Source organism: Hylobates moloch, unplaced genomic scaffold (assembly GCF_009828535.3).
Source record: "Hylobates moloch isolate HMO894 unplaced genomic scaffold, HMol_V3 SCAFFOLD_12, whole genome shotgun sequence".
Lineage (NCBI taxonomy): Eukaryota > Metazoa > Chordata > Mammalia > Primates > Hylobatidae > Hylobates > Hylobates moloch.
Window position 1 is genome coordinate 79,043,395 of NW_026652287.1, and position 22,677 is coordinate 79,066,071.

Sequence of the window (22,677 nt, forward strand, 5' to 3'; positions counted from 1 at the left end):
AATAAATTTATTTTTTATATTTGTATGCCCCCTTTTTTTCAAAGCATCTTCAAATCTATTATTTTTGTCATCATAGCCATTCCATAAGTTAGCTATAAAAATTTCTGATTTACTTTTTTCCCACTGAGGACAGTGAAAAACAGAGATAAACTACAACACCTCTAAGTTCACAAATCAATGTCATTACAGATATTGACTATATAATTATGAGTGCCAATGAATTTGCAGAAGAAAAAAAAAAGAGGAAACTTACTTTCACTGAATACAAAGTTATTTGTGCTGAAAACTACTGAGAGAAGTTTTATATTTATTAGGTAATTATCTGTGGAGAAGCATTATCTCGATTTCCTAAACAACAGACTGAGTCTCTCAGATAGGGTAAGTAATTCAACTGAGGCTTTAAAACTACTTGGAGACAAAGGTGGGATTCAAACTCAGGATTGTTACTCCAAAACAACTACATGGTCTGCTACGTCAGTGGCTCTCAAAGTATGATCTGGGTACCTGTAGACCCCAAGACCTTTTTAAAGAAGATTCTAAGATTAAAACTATTTTCATTATAATACCATTTAAAATCTCATTCTCTAACAATTGTACACTGGAGTTTTCTAGAGGTTACCTCCAGCTGCTTGACTGAAGAAGCAGAGTCCAGCTGTTTTCTATTAAATCAAACATTTAACAAGATTTGCAAATACATAAAATAATGTCATGCTTCTCATTATTTGTTTTGTTTGGGAAAATTATTTTTAATATATTAATTATGTTACATGTTAGAGGTTTATTATTTTAAAATAAATTAATTTTATATTTCTTACTTTTAATATCTAGTAGGTTATATGTCTGTAGATGCAGCTCACATACATAAAACCTCTCATGCATCCTTAATTTTTAAGAGTATAAAGGAGTTCTGATACAAAAAGCATTTTGAGAACTGTGCTAAATTAAGCTTCTTTACTGAGTAAAATTGGAAGCTACAATATACAGCAAAACAACCCAGGATCTAGCTTTCAAAAGACAAGCAAATCTCTGTGTACCTTAGTTTTAGTGCTAGAAATGACCTTTAGATAAAATCTTGGTTCCATGCTGGTTTTTTATTTAACTTATCCTAGAAATAAATCAGTAATTATTGTTCTTTGCTTGGAGGTCATGAGTTATGAATTGTCACTGTAACCAGGTATTTAAATTGGACTCTTTTGACTTAGTTTGAGCAAAGGTCTAAAAAGCCAAAAAGGGAAAGATGGGTGATGAAACTTGCACATTCCAATGTGAGGGGCTGGAGTCTCCACAGGGCTTTCAAAGACAACTTTAAAAATTGGTTTGGGCCGGGTGCGGTGGCTCACGCTTGTAATCCCAGCACTTTGGGAGGCTGAAGCGGGAGGATCACGAGGTCAGGAGATCGAGACCACGGTGAAACCCTGTCTCTACTAAAAATACAAAAAAATTAGCTGGTCGTGGTGGCGGGCGCCTGTAGTCCCACCTACTCGGAGAGGCTGAGGCAGGAGAAGGGCGAAACCCCGGGAGGGGGAGTTTCAGGGGCCCGGAATCCCCCCACTTGACTCCAGCCTGGGCGACAGAGCGAGACTCCGTCTCAAAAAAAAAAAAAAAATTGGTTTGTCAACGCTGCTTCTACCTGAATAATGTAAGACAGTTGAAGTAGGAAAAGCCAGGTTTTTGGAAATTAAATAATTTATTTGGTTATGGCTGTCATTGTGCTCTGAATCTTCATGGAGGAGGGAAGAAGAAAGCTTCTGTCTCCCACAAAACCTGAGGAGTGGGGCTTTAGAGAGACCATCTGGAGATCCTCAGCTGTAACACATGACATTTCTGGGGCTCCAAAGAGGATGTCTGACCCACAGCAGGAAAAGTCAAAGGTGGGATATTGTGACTGGCTCAGCCCTCAAATGGAGGAGCATGCACTGGGGGCTTCATTGAGAGCAATCTGTGCTTACAGAGACTGAGAGCCAAGAATGATGTTTCCTCTGGGACCAGATATTGAGAAACCAGCCTGTAGTCATTGTTTTGAGTAACTTTTTATTTTTTATTATATATATTATAACTGATAATAATACATTCATTATTATTACATAATTATATGGCATTATTTCATGCCTACAGACGTTACAAGACAAGCACAAAAATTCCCATATACTCTTTACCAAGCTTCATCAGTTGTTTCTGTTATCTCATTTGCTTTATTATTCCATCTCTCTCTGTCTCTCTCTTTTTCTCTCTCTCCATGCACATTCATCACACATACACTTTTGTTTTCTGAACCAGACTTCATACCTCTTTACTCCTAAGCACTGAAGTGTGTGCTTCCTAAGAATAAGCATATTTTCTTATATAACCACAGTACAGTGGCCAACATCAGGAAATTTCACATTGGTGCAATAGGATTACCTAACACATAGCTGGAGTTGTTTTAAATTCTTCCGAAGACTGCCTGGAAGAGCATCCTAACCTCACGGAGGGAGAGAACTGCTGTTTTCCCAAAGGTTGAAGGAGGAAGTGTGAAGGGCGAACAGATGAAAATGCATGGGGTTCTAACTCAGTCTTAAGTGTCTAGCAATGATTCTAGGAAATTGGGGCTGGAAATAGAACAGAATCATTTACTGAAGGACAATTCAAAGATGTATTTGCTAGGTAATGGGATTGAGAGAGGCGTGTGGCCAGCAAGCAGCAAGGCAAATTCAAGGATGGGCTGGAGAGCACCTATCCCAAGCTTCGTTTTGTGCCTATTGACTAATGTCAGAATTGGTGGCAGAACCCAGGGTTGTGCTGCTTCAAAAAGTAAAGCACATTTATGTTCAGCAGCTAAGATTAGCTGCTGTACTCTTATCCAAATCCAGAATTAGGCTTGACAGTATGTTAATGTAACGTGTAATGTATCTTTAACATTCTAGGGCTATAAACTCATTTATTCATTTAATAATCAAATATTAACTGAATATCTACCTTGTAAAGATACCTTAGCAGTTTGTTCAACACTCATTCATTCAACAAACATTTACAGATAAGAATAATATACCAGAGTTTCCAATTGCTAGGAAAACAGTATTTGACTAAAATGGTCAAGAGCCCTGCTCTCCCCTGGAAAGTACTTTCTGGTACATTCTGTTGTCCTTGTTGAACTTAGCAATATCATTTCTGTAGGGGGATGCTGAAATGATGTTTTGGTATATCTGACATACTATAGTTTTTATTCTTGTGATTAAGGAAAGATTTGGATTGGAGAATAATGCTAAATAAAATTTTGATCTAGCTTTGTTCCTCAGAATGATCTACTGTCTTCTTAAAGTCCTATTTGTTGGCTACATATTTTGTTATTTTTAAATATTTTCAGGATAGCAGGTACTTTATGCTGCATTTATTGTGACATTTGATAGTCTAAAGCAAAGCAGAACACACTTATTTAAAATGTGCTTATAAGATGCTTCCTTAGGCAAATAAAACATACATTCATAAGCAAAAGCTTACAGATGTATACATTAATGAATTAATTACTGTGAATACAAAGTGTTAATTTTATATCCAAAGTTCCATGTGCGTTTTTAATATTTAGGCAGTTACGATTTGTCTACAAGTATTTTGACATGATACATGTATTACACACTCAAGCCTGAATTCAGAGTAATTTTCCTCTGGAGCCAAAAAAAATTATCTGAACCATCATTAGTTTTACTTCAATGTGAATCATGACTCCACATCAACATGATTCCATTTCCCCTAAGTTAACTTTAAAACTCTTAAACTCAAAGCCAAAGCTATAATGACATTTGCTTGTTGAGCTTTATAGAAGCATTGGGAAGCCTGGAAATGATGCCTAAATTATATTGAACTTTGATGTTTCTAGTAGCCTTTTTTAAATCATGAGAAACTAAGTTTAGTAGCTTGCTTTGGGGATATCATTTCTAGACACAGAAATCTAGTGAAAAGAACTCAAAGTACACTGTGTCAGATTTCTGGCTATTATACATTGTAGAATAAAAACATGATTGATATCTTAGGCATACACACACATATAACACATATGCATATATATGATATATGTATGTATGTGTTTTATATATATATACCTATATATTTCTTCTATACATATGTATAAAGGCTCTGTATTTTGTTCTGCAGTACTTGTAATGTATGCATATATATATATATATATATAAGTTTATGTATGTGTGCATAATAGCTATTAAGTGGTAGCAAGTTATAAAGCCTGTTTGACTCTAGAGCTTTTTAAAAAATACCAGACATTGTAACTGTACAAGTGACCTTTTCAGAAGGTTGGTAATATTGACAACCTCGTTGGGAAATGTGCTTTGATTTTGCTAAATAGAAGTAGATTACGTTTATATATGAATATGAAACTACTTTAAAATGAATCTTTCCCTCAGTGCTAGATATAAGATACTGAAAATAGCTATTTAAAAAGATCCTTGAAATGCAAATGCCTTTGGCATAATATTACGATAAAGCATTGTGTTTAAAGCCTGATTTGTTAATTTTATGCATCATTTATTTGAATTTTATATAATTTTTAAAGGAAATATTACTATTCAAGTGTTTTAAATCACTTCCTTTTATAATTCTAAGTTAACAGATTGCTTACAGCAGTTTATGCTTCTGTGCAAACATTTTAAAGAAAGAAGAATTTTATTAACTTGTTGGGCATAGAAATTATATCTGTTCCATAAACATGTTCCAAGTACAGTACACAGTTATTATTGCTTCTTGATGAAGGAGGAGTTCATGTCCTAGTTATAGAAATGAGGAAGTAAAGATTCAAAGAATTAGTTGCATTCTCTGAATGTGTAATGCATTTATATATTGAACATTGGAAAAAATGCCCATTCTTATCCATTTAACATGTTCTTTCTTGATAAGAAAATGCAATTCTGCATTTAAGAAGAGCAAAAAGTTATAATAAATAAAACACTATGCTTTTATGTTATTGGAATCACATGGTTTATTTATTTATTGGTTTTTAGCTATTAGAATATATTTAAAGCTAATTGAAATTCCACAGAACTGGATACTGACTTGTTCCTTTTATACATATATATGTATAATATTGTGTGTGTATATATATATATATATATATATATATATCACACTTTCATTGTCCATTCACTATCAATGGACACTTAGGTTGTTTCCATATCTTAGCTATTGTGAATAATGCTGCAAGAAATATGAAGTGGAGATATCTCTTTGAGATACTAATTTCTTTTCCTTTGGATTTAACAAGACCACAATGAGATATCACCTCACACCTATTAGGATGGCTACTACAAAAAAGATAAGCGATAACAAGGGTTGGAAAGGGAATGGAAAAAAGGGAAGGCTGTACACTGCTGATAGAAAAGCAAATGCTACAGCCATTATAGAAAACAGTGTGGAGGTTCCTCAAAATATTGAAAATAGAACTACCATACAATCCAGTATAGCCCACTTGTGGATGTACTCTATTAAGAGGACTGAGGTTCTTGCTATTTCTTGAACACAGACGACTATCTGCTGCCTCAGGTCATTGAGCCTTCAGCTCTCTCCACCTGGAAGTTTCTTACCTTGATCCTCAGCTGAATGTCTTTCTCACTTTACTCTGGTTTCTGCTGAAATATCTTTCCAGAGACCCCTTTGCTGACCGCCTACTTTAAATAGGCTCTCCTCCCTGTCTCCTGCTTATTTCCATTAAGCTTTACCTGCCTATATTTTTCTTCATAGCCATTATTACTACCGAGAGTTATATTGATTCACTTTCTCAATGAGTCCATGAGAGTGAGGACTTCATCATATTTAGCACTAGAAACACTGTCTATCATATTAAGGAGGTGTCAAAAAATAAAACATCAATGCATATATAAGGCATATAAATATGTAAGTATGCTTTTTATTATATATAACGAATAATACATAGATATTATGTAGATATATATAAACTTGTCAAACCCTCTGTGGAATAAATGCACTGGGCAGGTTGAAAATCAAAAGCTTTTAGGCCAGTGACAACCATACATACTCGAAGCCAGTTTGTGATCTTAAAAAAATTCATTTTTTTTCCACAGAAGAAGTCAAACTAAAACATAATATTCTATGGATATTTTAATGTGGAACAGTGGAAATAATTTATTTAAAACTATAAATAAGAAGCTTTATTAAGATACATTCTATCTGCAGCAATATAAAAGCATAGCACCACATCAATTATCTTGAGATTGCTTTAAACAGATAGAGACCAGTATAGCCATAGAATTCACATCAACCACCAGCCAAATTTTCATGGTCTGATAGCCTTTCTGTGGATGGACATTTCTCCTCACACATTCCCACCTTGTATGCATTTGAACTTGTCTATCTCTTTGTGCAGTCATATTATAGACTGATAAAGATCTCCACATTTGATCAGATTAAAGGGGAAAAAGAGGATATTGAATATGACCAAATCCATAAGATGAGATTATCAATTGCTTGTTCAAGTATTATTGTAAAAACACATGGTTAATTTTGTCATCTCAAAGGTGTTTCTATGGTGAATATGTTCAAAAACCAGAAAAATCACGTACTGTGTATTGAAAGCCTCTTCAAATTTTCTGTCTGTCGAGTTATTATTTGTGTTCTACTAACCCTGTCAGACCTTATCAGATATTTCTTCACTTCAATAAATATCTGTTTTTAAGCATAATCTTCTCTTATATTACTGTTCTTCTAAAATTTTAAGTGTAAATGCTGCAGAATAATGCATGTTGCTGACTAATCTAATACTATAGAAGTTCAAAATTCAAAACACAGAAATAAAGGAATATAGATAGAGCTAAGTGCTATTCAAAGTTTTTTCTGTAGAGAAAATTAGAGCCTGCATATTCGTTACAGAGACTGTAAACACTAGGATAGTAAACTCCCTGTGCGCACTGTGGGCCTCATATCCAGGGCACTTAGTACTATATAGGCACTCAATACATCTTTGTTGGATAAACAAAAATTTGAGGCTATGTAAATGATCCCTTTTCCCCCAAAATAAAAATAATTATAACACAGTATTAGCCATTTAGGTATAATTGGTAAATAGTTAATATAGTCTTACTTTGGTCTAAAATGTGCCTGTTTTTCTGAATGTGGTATTGGGAAGGAATGAATTATATTCAGTAAACAATGAAATGTATAAGCATGATAGTTGTATAATTCAGTAAAGATTTTATGCCATTCCATAAGTAAAAACTTCACTTTACTCATGACCTTGTCTCAAGAGCAATAGAATAGTTGAAATGGGACAAGACATAGAAAATGTGTGTAAAGGTTCCTGCCATTCAAGGTGGAATAGTAACAGTAATAAATATTCTAAGAGCATTATTTCAAAAGAGTCTTCTATGTTAACAATAGTCACACAAATATTTCATTTTTCTGTATCTTGTGGTTGGGACATTAGTCTCTTATGCAGAAATATGTACAAGATATATTTTTGGTTTTGAAGTCCTACATCGTAGTAGGATACTTTCTTGTTCCTGGGTAATTTCTACTAATGCAGATATCAATTATGCCTTCAAACTATTCCATACCTCACCCTTGTGTGCTATGGGTAGTGCAGATTGTTTTTGTTTTATAGCCTTTGTTAATGCATTTGCAGATTGCACTGAAAACAGCCTGAGAAAATTACTCCATATATCAGCATCAACAGTACAAATTGTTTTTCTTTTCTTTTTTAATCCACACACTGTGCTAGTGTGCCATATTGTACAAATCAGTTAAAAAAATAGGTAATCAAAGCTGTTCTGGAAAGTTGTAGTGCTGGAGCAAATGTATTTTTTCAATGTTTCTCAAAACCAAGCAACAGAAAGGGTAAATAAAATAAAATGTGAAGCCAAACGTACATTCTGCCCTCATCCAACCACAAGGATTCAGAAATATTGGAACTTCTGATTTGGTGATTAATTTAGCATTACTTGTGAAATTAAAATATTTTTCATGCATATAATGCTATTCTCTAGCTAATGAATCCTGAATGAAATTTTATTTATGTAGATATGCTAAGTGTGGACATAGGAGGTTACATGGTATAAGTTAAGTAATTAATAATAGCTGTAATAAATGTTATTCTAAGAATTCTTACAGTAACATTTTACAATTAGAGATTATTTTATAATCAACTGTATTATCAAGATAATGATTTTCTTCTTTACTCAAATGTAGAAAGAAAAGTTAGCTGATTTGTATGTTGCTAGCAACATGTATTACATAAATTCTAATACACTTAAGTGTCACTGTGTTTAGTTTTTATGTCAGACTTGCTTCACCATTCACACTTTTCCTTTTTCTCCTTGAACACAGATCATCAGTACCATATAAACTACATGAAATTTTGTAATTTTAAGTCAATCATGTTTTCTCTTCAACATGTGATGAATTTCAGTATTAAATACACTTCTATGAAAGAAGCAAAAATTCTACATACTTCATAATTCACTTTCTAAATTTTGCCTTACAATATTTTATTTTATTCAAGTACTGTGACACATTAAATGAAACATTACCTGATCAAATAAATGCTACCAAATTCTCGTGCTATATTAATTTTCTGAGTTTATCACTGTTCTCATGAGAAACCTGAATTTGCTCTTTGTTGCCCTTTGTGACCTTATTCTAAGGATGTCTACAATATGGTCCAATCTACTTTTTCAGTCTTCTTTCTCTCTCCTTCCCATACTTACCTTATTCTCCTGCCACACTAACCTACTTTCTAGAATCCAAACATTCCCAGTGCTTTTCTCCCTCTATAACTTTTCTCCTTCATAACTGAAACACTTTTCTCTATCAAAATGCATAGAAATAATGGTCACCCTTCAAGGACCAAATGCCATTAGGGCTTTTAATATTCCATTGAGCTTTAATTTGTATACATAGAAAACTTATCATAGTCTGCCTTGGGTAGAGTTTTAAATGGGTTTAACTCTCCTTTTCCCACTCCATCTCTGGATTAAAAATTCCTGAAAGCAGAAATTTCTTGAGATTTCTCACCTTTCTATTTTAAACAGCATTTGGGAAAATGCTTTGCCCAAAATATTCTATCAGCAAAATATAATGAACCAATATATGTTATGAGTGAATGGCACCAATTACTTTAGTGAGGCCATCCCAAAATAAAAACAGTAGTTCTTTATACAGTTTTATGTTTAAATTAAGTGAAGGAGTAGGGTGATGCCATCAGCTCTACTTTGCCTTAGAAGTATACCTACATTGTCTTTAAATAATGATGACATTTAGATGAGGTGGGTTGAGTTCTCCTCAGAAATATGTCATGTCTCCAGTAGAGTTACAGTATTCTCCAATCCTTACCTCCAATGTGTACTAACTCCCAACAACTGCTATCTAAACTTTTGGAGCTGCTGCTCATTTATATATATTCCAGAAAGAATGAAATGCATAAGTTTAAATAGAGAATAAACACATAATTTTAAAAACTGATTTACATAAATAACATCTATTAAAATTAGCTGCTCAATAAAATCTCTGATTGAAATAATCATCAAAATAGTATTGATTATACTGATATTAACTATTAATGTCACAATTATTTGACTTCTCTCATGTTAAAACTCTATTCTAGAAAATAAATAAGAACATTTTCCTTAGGATATTAAATAAATGTAAATTTTATTTTTTGCCTTCTGCAAATACTTCTGATATTCCCTTTTAAGTAATATTATAAAATTTGAGGTTGTAGTAGATTGTGCCTAATGTATTCATCAGGGCTTCCATGTTGACTTATTTTCTTGGCTTTGGCTTCTTTACAGTAAAGAAACATGAACAATGTACCACACAGAAATGACCTCTCAGGATTGTGGATAATCTTTTATAGCTTGTCAGAAAATGCAGGGGAATTTTATATTTATGGCTTGAATATCCCTAAATCACCAAATCCATCCGCTCTTACTTCCTGTTAAGATGCTAATTCTTGTTAGAACCCTATTATGTAACTTTCATATTAAACACATCACAGAATTAATCCTGGCTCTTCCTTGTAGAACTTAAAAGAAAAGCAAAGGCATGCATAGTTAATGGGCAGGAGGTTAGTAAGGTTTGAGGTGTAGTAATTATCAGACTGGGAAAGAAAAAATGAGACATAGAATAAGATATAATAATATTCTACTTTTGGAATTCCTAATCATGGGAAATGTCTAGAATATATGCCGACATATGGCAAAGTATCTCCTGTACCCCTTTTTTCTTTCTATTAATGGTCACAAATCATGTTTAATGATGCAAGCTGGCATGTAAGCCTTTATAAATATATATATATGTTATCAATCTAAATAAATAAATATCATGGGAGATAACTGAAAATTATTTTATGTCCTACATAATAACTAAATATCCTGTAGAAATCAAGTAACTTTTTTCACGTTTACATAAAAGTCAGGACCATAGCTAGTATTAAGCCTAAGTGTAATTGTAGCTCCATGATTCAACTGTACCACCAGATTGGCACGGTAAATTCTGAGTGAAAGGATGCTGTGTTGGGAAAGGGGACTGATTGTGTCCTTCGAGCTTTTAGTTTAACAAATAGTATATGCCAGGCAATGTGCTAGGTACTGTGAACTGAAGATTAGTTAGATAGCATTTCTTGGGGAGCTTCTATTGCCCTAAACAATAGTAACAAAAGCAAATACTGTAATGCACTAAGTGATATATGATAGAGACATGAATTTTATAGGTAGGGACTTTATCTTGTACTCTTTTTTACACCACACAATTCCTGGAATTCAACAATTTGTTGATGTTTGCCTGTTTTATAGAAATGGAACTTTGGCTTCACTTGGGGCTACCTCCAGTGTATTGACAATAAGAATACAACTCACGATAATACTGTGATTTGTATTCAGCTAGAAGAGCTGAGCTTCCCATCAACCTCTGCCAACCAAGTTTGCTACTTTTAATACAGTTAGCATTTAAATGATTTCATTATGTTGACATTTTAGGTCATGTTACAATTGTTAGTAAAATTAAAAATCCACATGTGATAGATGGTGTTACAAGATTCCATTAAAGTCTGTTAAAGTGAATTATTTTATGATTATTTTCTGATTATTCCCTATTTCAAGGATATGAAGTAATTGTAAGAAAAACAGTTTCTTTTCAAAAGTGATGCAAACTTAAACCATAACAAAAGAGAAAATCACAACGCTAAGGGATTCTACGGCAAATACCACAATGATGACATTGAAAAACAAAGCAAAAAAGTCACTTGAAATCACTTGCTATAGTATATAACTCCAAAAGAATTTGAATTTCAAATTGAACTTCATTCTGTTTAGTTGAGTTTTATATCAGAAGACCAAAAACTCAGATCCTTATAATCTGCCTCAAGTTGTACCTCCCAGGAAATTTGCCTGTTCTAGGGAATTAATCTGATATTTCTCTTGAATATGTTCTTTTGTCAGTAAAAATTAGTTGCCATTCACATTAGACACCTAAAAGATCAAAGATTGGAAGCTGAGAAAACAGCTCATCCATGCTATTGCTTCAGTTGATCTGCTGTTATTCTATTCATTGTATCATTTCATGGGTGAAATGAGAGTCTCCTTCCAACCAAGTCAAATAGTGTCAAAATTGTAGGCGTAATTAGATTGAACTCTTCCCCAAATCTCTAACCATAGTGCACCCAGTTGCTTCCTCTAGTGAAAACTTTAGTATGACTTAACTATACATTCCTCATGTAATTTGTTGAATGCTGTACATTTCTCTCAAATATAATTACATTACTTTAAAAACATCTTTGAATTCTCCTCTGAATAAATCATTGATTTAGAATTTCATAGGATTGCATTTATGCTCATTTAACATTAAAGAATAATTTGATCAGAATTAGGTGGTTGGTTCTTACTTATGGTGAGCTTCTTTCTTGCATCCTCTCCTACCTTTGGTCTTTTCTGTTTATCAGTATGTTTCATCCATTGAAGGGGGATCTAGAGACTAGTATTCTGAAATCACGGCTTCGTAAGTACTCCAACTTCTGAACATCTAAATCTAAGAACAAGCTTTTAAAATGTGTTTTAACCAAAGTAAATTTTTAAAAATTTTACTTCTAGGGCTTTTAGAATTAAAGCAATGCTGTCCATTTAAAAGGATTGTGACTATTTGGGTTAACATGGTCTTTTGTGATTTTTCAAGTCTCCATATAACATATCTTACCCATCTCTCTAGTACTTACCTCTTCACTTAGATTTTCACTCATATTTTATAGACTATAATTAAGACAAAACATATCTCTAGACCTCCATAGGCATGTGGTTTTGTTTTATGCCTAATGTAATTCTATGTGAACTATGTACAAATAGATGCTCTGGAGTTAAAAGTAGTATGACAAAAGTTTTGTACTTCTCATAAATTTATCCTGAAGGCAAGCCCACAATATTAAATCATCATATGTAGAGGAAGCTGTCCTGTTGATTTTGAATTTTTTAAATATAAGAATCATGCTGTTCAGGCAAAAGCCCCAGGAAAACTGATCAATTTAAAGATGTTTTATCTTGAAAATTCTTTGGGAATCCCTTTTGTTTTAAGGCTTTTGTTCTTCTAAGATTAGATAAATGATTTTCAGAAATCTAAGATACCTCAATAAATCAGTAAATATATTCTCTTTCCTTTGGGTAAATACTGCTTTCTCCCCATTTTACTGATGAAGAAATTAAGATGAAGAAAACTTATATTAATATGAAGATAACATATCTAATAAAAAAAAGTCTAAAAAATAGATTTACTACCCTCTCAAAGTCCATTCCAACATTACAGAGACTTTTTTGCAAGAGAAAAACAGGATTTGGATACAGACAGAATTGAATTTAGATCTTAGCTCTGCTACTTATTAACTCCAAAGAAGTTATGAACTGAGTTTGCTCATATGTAAATAGAGATAATTAACGCCTACTGCACCATTTCCTTGTGAAGCTGAATGTGATAAACATATGCAATCTGCTGAATGCAGCTTATTAAATAGCAGTTATAATTTTTTTTTTAACTATGCTGCTTCTCCACAGATAGGCATATAGCCTCCTCCAGTGAATCTCTGAAGAGGGCAATTTTCATGTGAATATAAAGGTCCAGGATACCTGTGAACCAAGCTGTATTATTTTTTATAATCTGACACCTTTTAAAAAAGTTTTATTCTATTTTTAATTGATATATGCCCTTTTGATACACCTGTAAGTTGGTGTCTTAAAGACAGGGATAAAAAATAATGGTGTCTTTAGAGTAATTTAGCATGAGAAGTTGATTATTTCCTATTTGATTTCTACAGTTGTTCTCCACATGGATGCCCAACAGTGGAAACCAAAGAACACTTCCTCTAGGCTGTAATTTTTGTCCTTACTGGTCTTGCATTTCCAGCTTGGTACCTTCCCACCATTGTCATCACAGGGTATGGTACTGAACTAAACTCAGAATATAGCAAAGCACCTAAAGATGAGCTGCTAATCAGCTCAGAACTATAAAAATCTCATGCCGAACCCCAACATACCACTTACTTGTTCAGTGACACACTGCTGGGTTTGAATATGGAGCAAACCAAGGTTTAAATACATAATTTTCTCTTCTTCAGCCTTAGGCGTGTATAGAGAATTGCTACCCCATTCTCTCTACCTTATTTCCCCAAAAGTTGGGAAAGCTGAGTCCATTTATGTTCATTGTTTGTCATTTCACCAACATCCTCCGTCCTTATAGGAAATGTGCAAAGTTTAGGCAGTTACCTTAGAGCACTTTGTAAAGATTTTTGGTTGGCTTCAACTTTTTATAAAGCCAACAATTACGTATCTGTTTCATCTCAACATTCTCCAGACTCAAACGGTTGTAGCATCAGAATCTGTGTAGATATCAATACCTTCTGGAAATGAACCAATTCCTTTGCATTCTCTTTCCCTCGTGCCTTCCTTCTCTTCTGTAATCCCCTTCATTTACTCATCACTTCCTAACCACAAAGCCACCCATTCTGCCATCACTGCCCTGCCAGCTTCCTTATAGGAATATTGCCATGGTGGTCTTGATTTGTACATAGAATCATAAGAGACATTCTGTTCTGTTTTGATATAGCTGAGAAAATGACCCCTGCTCACCCCTGCAGACTCAACTGGCAAGGAGACTTGAAGCCGTAGCTTCAGATGCTTTTAACGCTTTTTAAATAGACCTTTCTCATTAAAGAACTGTACATCTTTGAACCTCATATGATAAGTGCCCTGGCCTGTCTTTCCAAGAACACCTCGGAGAATTTGACAATGAGAAAACAAAACAAACAAACAAAAAAAACAAGGTAGAGGCATCACAGAAGTCCCAGGAACCATCCAGCCTTCACGGCTGAGAAGTCATCTTTGGCAGCTGCCAGTCAACATTCCTGTCCAGTTTTTAAGCTCAGAGTATTTTCTGCTCATCTCCATTCATTGATGAGAGTTTATCTAACATCTACTCATTTTAAGTACCAGCTTATTACAGGGAAGCACAAATATACAGTGCATGGCCTCCTCTAGTTGTCAAGACAAAATGAGCATTGATGAAACTGGGAAAATAGAGAGATCATGTGTAAGTAAGTGTTGAACTTTGTGTTACAGAATGTAAGTACCTGACAAGCTTGTAGGAAAAAAAATATCTAAGGAAGCCACTGTTGGTATGGAAAGCTTCATGGAGGTGTCAGTAATTGCCAGATGGGTATTGAATTAGCTCTTCATGGAATTAAATACAGATGCTAAGAATTTCTTCAACTTTCTTTCTTCTACAATGAGTAGTCTCAATTCTATGACTCTGTAGTAAAATAATGTTTACAAAAACTCCTACCATTTTGTAGCATCTTTTGAACACTTCATTTTTCTTCACCTGGGGATGCTAAATGTGGAAGCAGGAAGTGTGTAGAGTCACTCTGAATGTAATAAAAAGAAAATATAAAGATTTCTACATCTGCATATCGTATCAATAGTACACGTGAATGTCAGTTCATGCATACAAAAACCATAAATTACCTTTTGCATTCTCTATTTTATATTAAAGCCCCTTTCAGTGGTACTTACTTTTCATTATTTGAATCCGTGCATTGATCCTTTATTCATCTTTACTATTTTTCTCTTTCTCTTTATATAACTCATATCAGGCTATTCTCTTTCACAAGAGTGTTCACAATGGCCCATTTTAATAAATGGACCTGTATACAGAAATATTTAGAGTTGGAAGTCACCTTGGAGAATTAACTTTTCCCACTCTCTCATTTCATAGCTAATGAAATCAAGGTCAAAATAGATGAAGTGATTTGCCTAAGGTTATGGACTAAATAGAGGCAGTCAGAAATAGGATTATAAGATACAGAATTTTACTTTTGTCATTATGTAACCTTATTAATTGAACATTTATTTATGTGACAGGTACTATTCTAGGGGCTGGAGGCCAACCGAAGCCCCGCCAGGTACAATTCTGCTCCTGATATTCACATTTCTGCAGAGTTCAGTTAGATGTGTTCAATGTGACTTTCTACTATACCTTTTGGTAAATAGTTTTGTTTCTTCATGCTTTGATAGTGCCCTTATCTTCACTCAGTCCCAATTAACTTCCCCAAGCTTCTCATGTAATTAATTCCCATCATTTTTTTTTCAAGGTACATACTAGCTCTCCTGACTTAGTGCCATCCTGCCTCATTGTCATCCCCCTTTCTAAAATAATTATTTTGAGTATAATGAAATGTTAAACATAGTTGAACCCAGTATGTGATTACTGTAACTCTGGCTGCCAACAGATGTTTTCGTATTTGTTGACTTGTGTAATAAAGTGTCACAACAGAAAAAATGAGTAGTTCCTTCATCCCTGCCCCCTTTCCCTTTTTAAAATCTTTGTTAGTAAACATTTGTTCTGTCATAATGAGAGCGGGCTTGTAGATTTATGCTTCTTAAATGTTTGTCAATGGTTAGACAACAAAAGAGAAAAAATAGGAAAATACTTCTGCCCTAAATATGAGGTACAATCTTTTGGCCTTCTACCTTCATTTCCAAGAAAGTCCATATTCTGTATGATGGCCTTCCATACTGTTCCTACCAGCAACCCCACAGGTACTTCTAGTGGCTACCTGTAACCATAGAACATTTCTTTGTTTACTCTATTACTTGATGGATTCTTTTTCTTTCACTGCCTAATACTCTTTAGTAGTTATCCAGGTAAACATTATTATCTTCTATAGCTGTAGACACAATCAGATAATGTTGTGCTTAATGAACAAAATAAAATAGCCACAGTTTCATGTAATTCAGTATTTATAATGAAAATGGCATTTTATTTTTGTTTAATATTTTTAAAGGATAGTTGTATGGTCTTTTTTTGGTAATGTTTGTTTCTCTATAATTTTAAATTCTCACAAAAAGCTGCAGAGCTAGTACAGGTTCTCATATGCCCTCTACCTTGACTCACTAATTATTTACCTTTTGTCATATGTCATTTTTTCTCTGTCTTCTCTCTCTCTGTGAATATATGAATATATATATATATATATATATATATATATATATATATATATATATAGTTGTCCAATACAGGCAATTTATCTTTAATATAATACCATTATCTAAATCACAATCTATATTCAAATTTCATCTACTGTCCTAATAATGTTCTTAACAGTTAATTGTTTTATTTCCCACTGGTCCAGGATCCAATCTAGAATCATGCAGTGAATTTAGTTGCCATACAGTGCTTTATTTTTGTGTTGAAAAGCTTACATTCACAGTAATGATCCGGACAGTGTCCTTTTAAAAATAATCCCTGCTTGCTGACTGCTGTTCCAATAATAAGAATTTAAGCCAAAAGATATGTAACAAAATCCCTTAGGATTAGTGATATCTGTGCTGAGGATATCTGTGCACATCAACCTTGTAACTATTTTCTAACCACAAGTTTTGGCGTTTCAATGGGAGAGGGTCCAAGACAGAAAACTCTGAGTTTATTAATATTTTACAGTTTTGAAATTTAAACCTTAGGATTAGGATTCTGCTGCCATTCTAGCCCATCATGGGTTAAAGGGATAGTGTTTATAAGTAGCCATGAAACAGGGATTCACAGTGCCCTCTTTAAAACCAATCTTAAGTAAATATTTAGCTCAGCACTATGCTACCGAAGCCTCAACTAAAATCAAATTCTCCTCAAAAGAAATGCTTGATATATTTAAAAACAAAACCTGGATGTAAATATGAGTTATTTGTCATTCTTGAAAGTAAGTTATCTTTTTAAAAACATACAGCTATGCACTTTTAAATGTCCAACATTAAATGAATATAAATAGTTGTCTTCCTCCCCAAAAATGCCGCAAAAATTATTTGTATATTTCTGATGCCTAAAGCATGCAGTGTTTTGCTTAATTCTGTAAATGGACTATGGTTAGGTTTACAGGGTAGGAGCAGTTTGCTTTCTAGCCACTGTCGAAGCAATAATAATCCCTAAATCTCAGATATTTTTTTCTCCATGTCAAGCCTGCTTCTAAAACTGGATACAAAAAAGACACTAAAAAGTCATCAGCTTTACCAACTATGAATGTATATAATATTTTGTGAAAAACACACAACCCTACCTAAACAGATTAATGTTCTTTTAAAAGTATTGTACAAAAACATAAAAGTATCAAGCCTTGATGCGAGAAAATTATCTGAGTCAGTTAATACCAATTACATTACTGAAACATCAGATAGATGATGGAAGGTGCAAAATAATCCTGTGCTATGTTCACTTTCTCCTCTAAAATAAAGACAAGGCATTTATACATGCAAGAGATAGAAATTAGCTACTAGAAAAATGCTGTGCCCATCCATATTCAGAGCATAGATTAAGAATAAAATAGTTGTTTGTCCCCTACAGTAGAACAAGTTTGCCCATTCATCCTTGTGATAGATATGCATGCAAAACCAAAATGAAATCAAATCCCTACAGATGGCTCATAAGTCAAAAACACTGTTTAATCCTTTCACTGCATCCCTTTGGGAAGCCTGGCCCTTGGTAAGTAATAATGTACAATGTATATAGTGTCAACTATTCTCTTATTTTTTAATAGAATGTCTTCGTCTTCTTTAACAGGTTTTTTCCCCATATTTCTTGTAAAAAGCTCTGTGTCACTCTGTTTACCTTAATGTGTATGTCCACAGAATCTTGCTCTAGTTTTTGTTTTAATAAAAAAGAAGTGTCAGTATACTAAAACTATACAAAGCATATCTAAAATTGATTGTGGCTCTAAGTCATGTTTTTAGAGGCAGTCAGGCAAACCTAGGTGCATTTTAACATTGCTCTTCCTAATGGATTTTACTGGGAAACAGTTGAGTTTCAAGCAGGAATAAAGGAAAAGCAGATCTTGAAGATTTAACTGTTGAACAGATGCAGTAAATGCGGCTTTGGAAATACAGCTGTCATTTTAGATATTTTATGCTAAGTTACCTATGTGACCCGATAGCTAGAGCTGCTGACATTAAAATATTTTTGTAATTCTGTTGAAAATAGATGCCATGAGAACTGAGTAACATACCTATTATAAGACCTATTTTAAATATTTCATTCTTTCCTCATTTTCATAATACCTAAACTTTTTGAAGACTGAAAATGATGAGAACTTATAGAAAAAGGTACTTGTCTGTAGCACCATGGAAATTTTCATTTATGAATTGTTAACATGTCAAACCAAATCAGAAATTCCTGATATCTTTATTACATTAAAGCAATTCTTAATGTTGCCTCTTGAGAAGGGTTTAATTTTTTTACTCTTTAAACTGAAAGTTGATCTTTTTTATGCAATGATGTGCAATCATTTTTCTCCTAATTCCTGATGGGCTTGTAATATATGCATATTTATGTGTGTGTGTACATACATATCTATTAATATGTATATAAACATGTATATTTAAATACATGTATGTTTATCCTATGTACTAGAATAGTTAGTAGGTTATATCTAGATATTGATTAGCTTCTGAAAATAGGCAAATCTGTATAATATATTGAGATGTTTCTAACATTGGTGAAAAATATAAAATTTAAAAGTAACATGGGCTGTACAAGGTTGATTTGTAATAGTCATATTGGTACTTGAGACAGCACCAGATATTTAATTGACTAAGAATCATGTGATTTATTTCTTAATAAACGTAATATTCTCTAATGTCTGCCTATATTAGTGTTACTCTAATTTCAAATTGAAACACTATAGAACGCATAATTGACTTTTCACAAAATCAGTATATAAACTATCCACAGACTCTTAATCTCTAGCTCATCAAACAACTTTAAAATCCAAACTATCTATATTATATATACTAAATATGGATATATATGACATTATTTTTATTGGAATATATAGTAAAATTTTGAGCAGAAATATTAAATAATAAAATTAACATATTTATGACAATCTGAAATGATTCTGAACTATGTGTAGTCAAGTAACCTCTGTATGTATTGTTTTCCTTTTAGAAAAACAGAATAATTCTGAAAGAAAGAAAACAAAGAAAAACATACTCCGGAATTCCTAATAGAACAGTAAGTACTTTGATGACACAATGATGATAATAAATCTGTAAAATTAGAGCTTACAAATGTCTTTTATAGAAATACTAACTTCTATTTTCTAAGATAATAAATTAGCAGAGTAAGCAAGTTGAGCCTTCTATTTCAATTTACTGGAGTAAACTGAAAATCATTTGTCCTATAATCCTCTTAGATAAGAGGGCAAAGTAATCTTTGTGATACATCTATGGTGCAGAAAATGTTTATGATGACTCCATCATGTCTTTTGACTAGCACAGTATCATCTTAAACTCTAAACAAGAAAACAGTAATAAGCTAGATATAATCAAAGTACCTCATTTTCTCCATATGTGATAGAAAGTTTTTACTTATTTTGAACAAAGTTTTAAATACTATTGATGTGCTTGGTTTATTTATAATCACTAGATTGGGACTATTTAAAAATGGCAGCTATCTGCAGGCTTAAATCTACACCATATTCTCATTAGTACATTTGTTTCTAATCTCACAACTTAACTAAAAATGTATTTCCTAGAAATGTATTTCCTTGTTATTGTTTGATGATAATAATAGTTTTCCTAAATATGTTTTCACTAAGCAAAGTTAAGTACATGTTGATGTCAATCTTTATGGTAAAATTGGCGACAATATAAAAATTTCAAGATGCAGGCAATTATAAATTTTGAATATGTGAATATGATAACATAAAGATAGAAAAGCAAAACCCATGTTGATAACCCACGTTGTATCACATTTTATACCTTTGAAACTGCACTTGAAATTGCAATTCAAACTCAATGTTTCAAAAGTTTCAAACAAATATTAGAGTAAAACATAGTATAATAAATTAACAAAATGAAAAATCTATATCTTAGTATATATCAAACTAGAGTCAAGTTCAATGGAAAAAAATGTAAGTTTGATATATAGAAAGTAGAAATTTCTAAATAATTTTATAATATATATACAAATTATTCCTACATAATAAAATTTTTTAGCCCCGAAGAACTTTGATGCATAAATTACATCTTAACTTTGAATGATTGGGTATAATTAATCATCATCATGATGATATAAATGAAGTTTATCTGAAATATATTTTATTTATTTTTGAGGTATGAGAGAGGCAGAGAGAACACATGTTTCTTTTACCTGCCTGTCTGAAGATTATGTATGTTACAACTTCACACAAAGCACTCTGCCACTTACTTTTTGTTGTAGTTATGAGTGGCCATATATTTTAAATCAGAAATCTATAAAATTTATAATTCAAAATGCTTACACTTTTAAAAACTGCACTTTGATTTAAAAAATTAACTCTAAATGTATGAAAGTCTATTTTGAGTATTCAGAGCAGGTTATGGGCATGTTTACATAGTTCTGGGTACAAGGATAATTAAAGAATCAGATTTTTATATCATATATAACAATTTTTGAAACCTGAAAATCTGAGTGAGTTACAAGATATGAAATAAGTGAGAAATTTCTTTTTGACATAGAAATTTTTTATCATCTTAATACTCTAACATAGACAATGAAATCATTCAGCCAAAACAAACCTTTTTCAACACCTAAAAGATGAGACTGTCTTAATGTTTTGTTTTTATATATACAATTGTGTTTTTAAACATAATTTCAATTCTGTACAATACTCATTGGAAAATGGTTGAATTTTTTAAACTGACAGGACTGACATAAGCTTTTTATACAAGAACCAAGTGATATCTACTTCATTCCCTCACAATTTCTCAGCCCTCTGAGTATAATTTCATGTGAAAAGCCATCAATGACTCCTTTTCTGCTCTGATTTATGTATAAGTTATTTGGTCTATTGTTCAGGTGTGACCTATATAAGTTATTTGACTGGAACTGTAATTTTCATAATTGTATTGAAATAGGATTTAGCCTAGCATACCTAGGAGACATCTCATTCAAGTAATGAGACCTCCTGTTCATTTGGAGTAATCTTAGAAAAAATAACATACATGTTTCCAAAGAAGAAACTATGCCACTTTTTATGCATTTTCATGTGGTTTGGAGCAGGTTTTAATCTCAGATTATAATTACCTGTTATTTAATAATTATATGCTAAATCACTTGTAAATTACATGCAAAGAAAAATGACTCTTAATTCAAGCCCATGTAATAAAAAGTATAATTTATCCTTTAAAAATTTTATCAGATATTGTGAAGAGGAATACTCTGACTTAAATGACGTTGTCAAAACATAAGAGTTCTTAATATATCTTAGCCACTAAAGGCTCATGAGTTAGTGTTAGACACTACGTGGAATAAAACATGGTATCAGATGAATATAATAGATAATACAGTGACATTTTATCTATAGACTGTGCATGTGTTGCTAGCCCATGAATGAGTTTTATGAATTGCATTGGAATCAAAACTTTATAAATGAAAGCTTTTTAGCACAGGAAAGCTCTACAAACCTCTTACAATTTTGCTTTTAAATCCATAGCTTAAGAACAAATTGATAATTGATTAAAATATTACTGTAATATTGCTAAAGACGTTTAGAGTACATTGCACTTATTGCTCACAAAAGGTTTTTGTGCTTAAGGAAGAAATATAAAAGATAAAAATATAAGATGCTTTCTTATAAGAATAGAAAAATAAAAGACCATTGGAAAGTGTATTCTGAAATATAGTTGACTCTTCATCACCAACTCCCACACAGTCCTAAAATTCCATGCCTAACTTTTAACTCCCCCAAAACTTAACTACTAATAGCCTACTGTTGACTGGATGTTATCAATAACATAAATAGTTGATTAACTCATATTTTTCATGTTATGTGTGTTATATACTCTATTCTTAACAATAAAGTAGGAAAAGTGAAAAAAATGTTACTAAGAAAATCGTAAGGAAGAGAAAATGTATTTACTATTCATTAAGTGGAAGTGGATCATCATAAAGGTCTCCATCCTCATCTTCACATTAACTAGGCTGAGGAGGAGAAGGAAGAGGAGGGGTTGGTTTTACTGTCTCAGCAGTGGCGGAGGCAGAAGAAAACCTGTGAATAAGTGGACCTGCGTAGTTGAAACCCGTGTTGTTCAAGTGTCAACTACAGTCATCTTTCTTTTGATTGCTGAAGCTCAGTAGTACTTTCAAGAACTTCACAGTCTGCTCCTTATAAACTCTGATCAC

At 32.7% G+C, this 22,677-nt stretch overlaps 1 protein-coding gene across 5 annotated transcripts in view; it reads left to right on the forward strand.

Annotated features, from left to right (window-relative positions):
* Window positions 1-22,677, forward strand: part of SYT1 (synaptotagmin 1) — a 578,577-nt gene that overhangs the window by 159,013 nt on the left and 396,887 nt on the right. For 4 of the 5 annotated variants that reach the window (XM_058425422.1, XM_058425424.1, XM_032170814.2 and 1 more), the window contains one exon: window positions 19,459-19,524. The gene's annotated coding sequence lies outside the window, so the exon portion shown is untranslated. Of the gene's footprint in view, window positions 1-359; window positions 379-19,458; window positions 19,525-22,677 lie in introns of those variants that run through there. The other variant, XM_058425423.1, reaches the window with a different exon arrangement.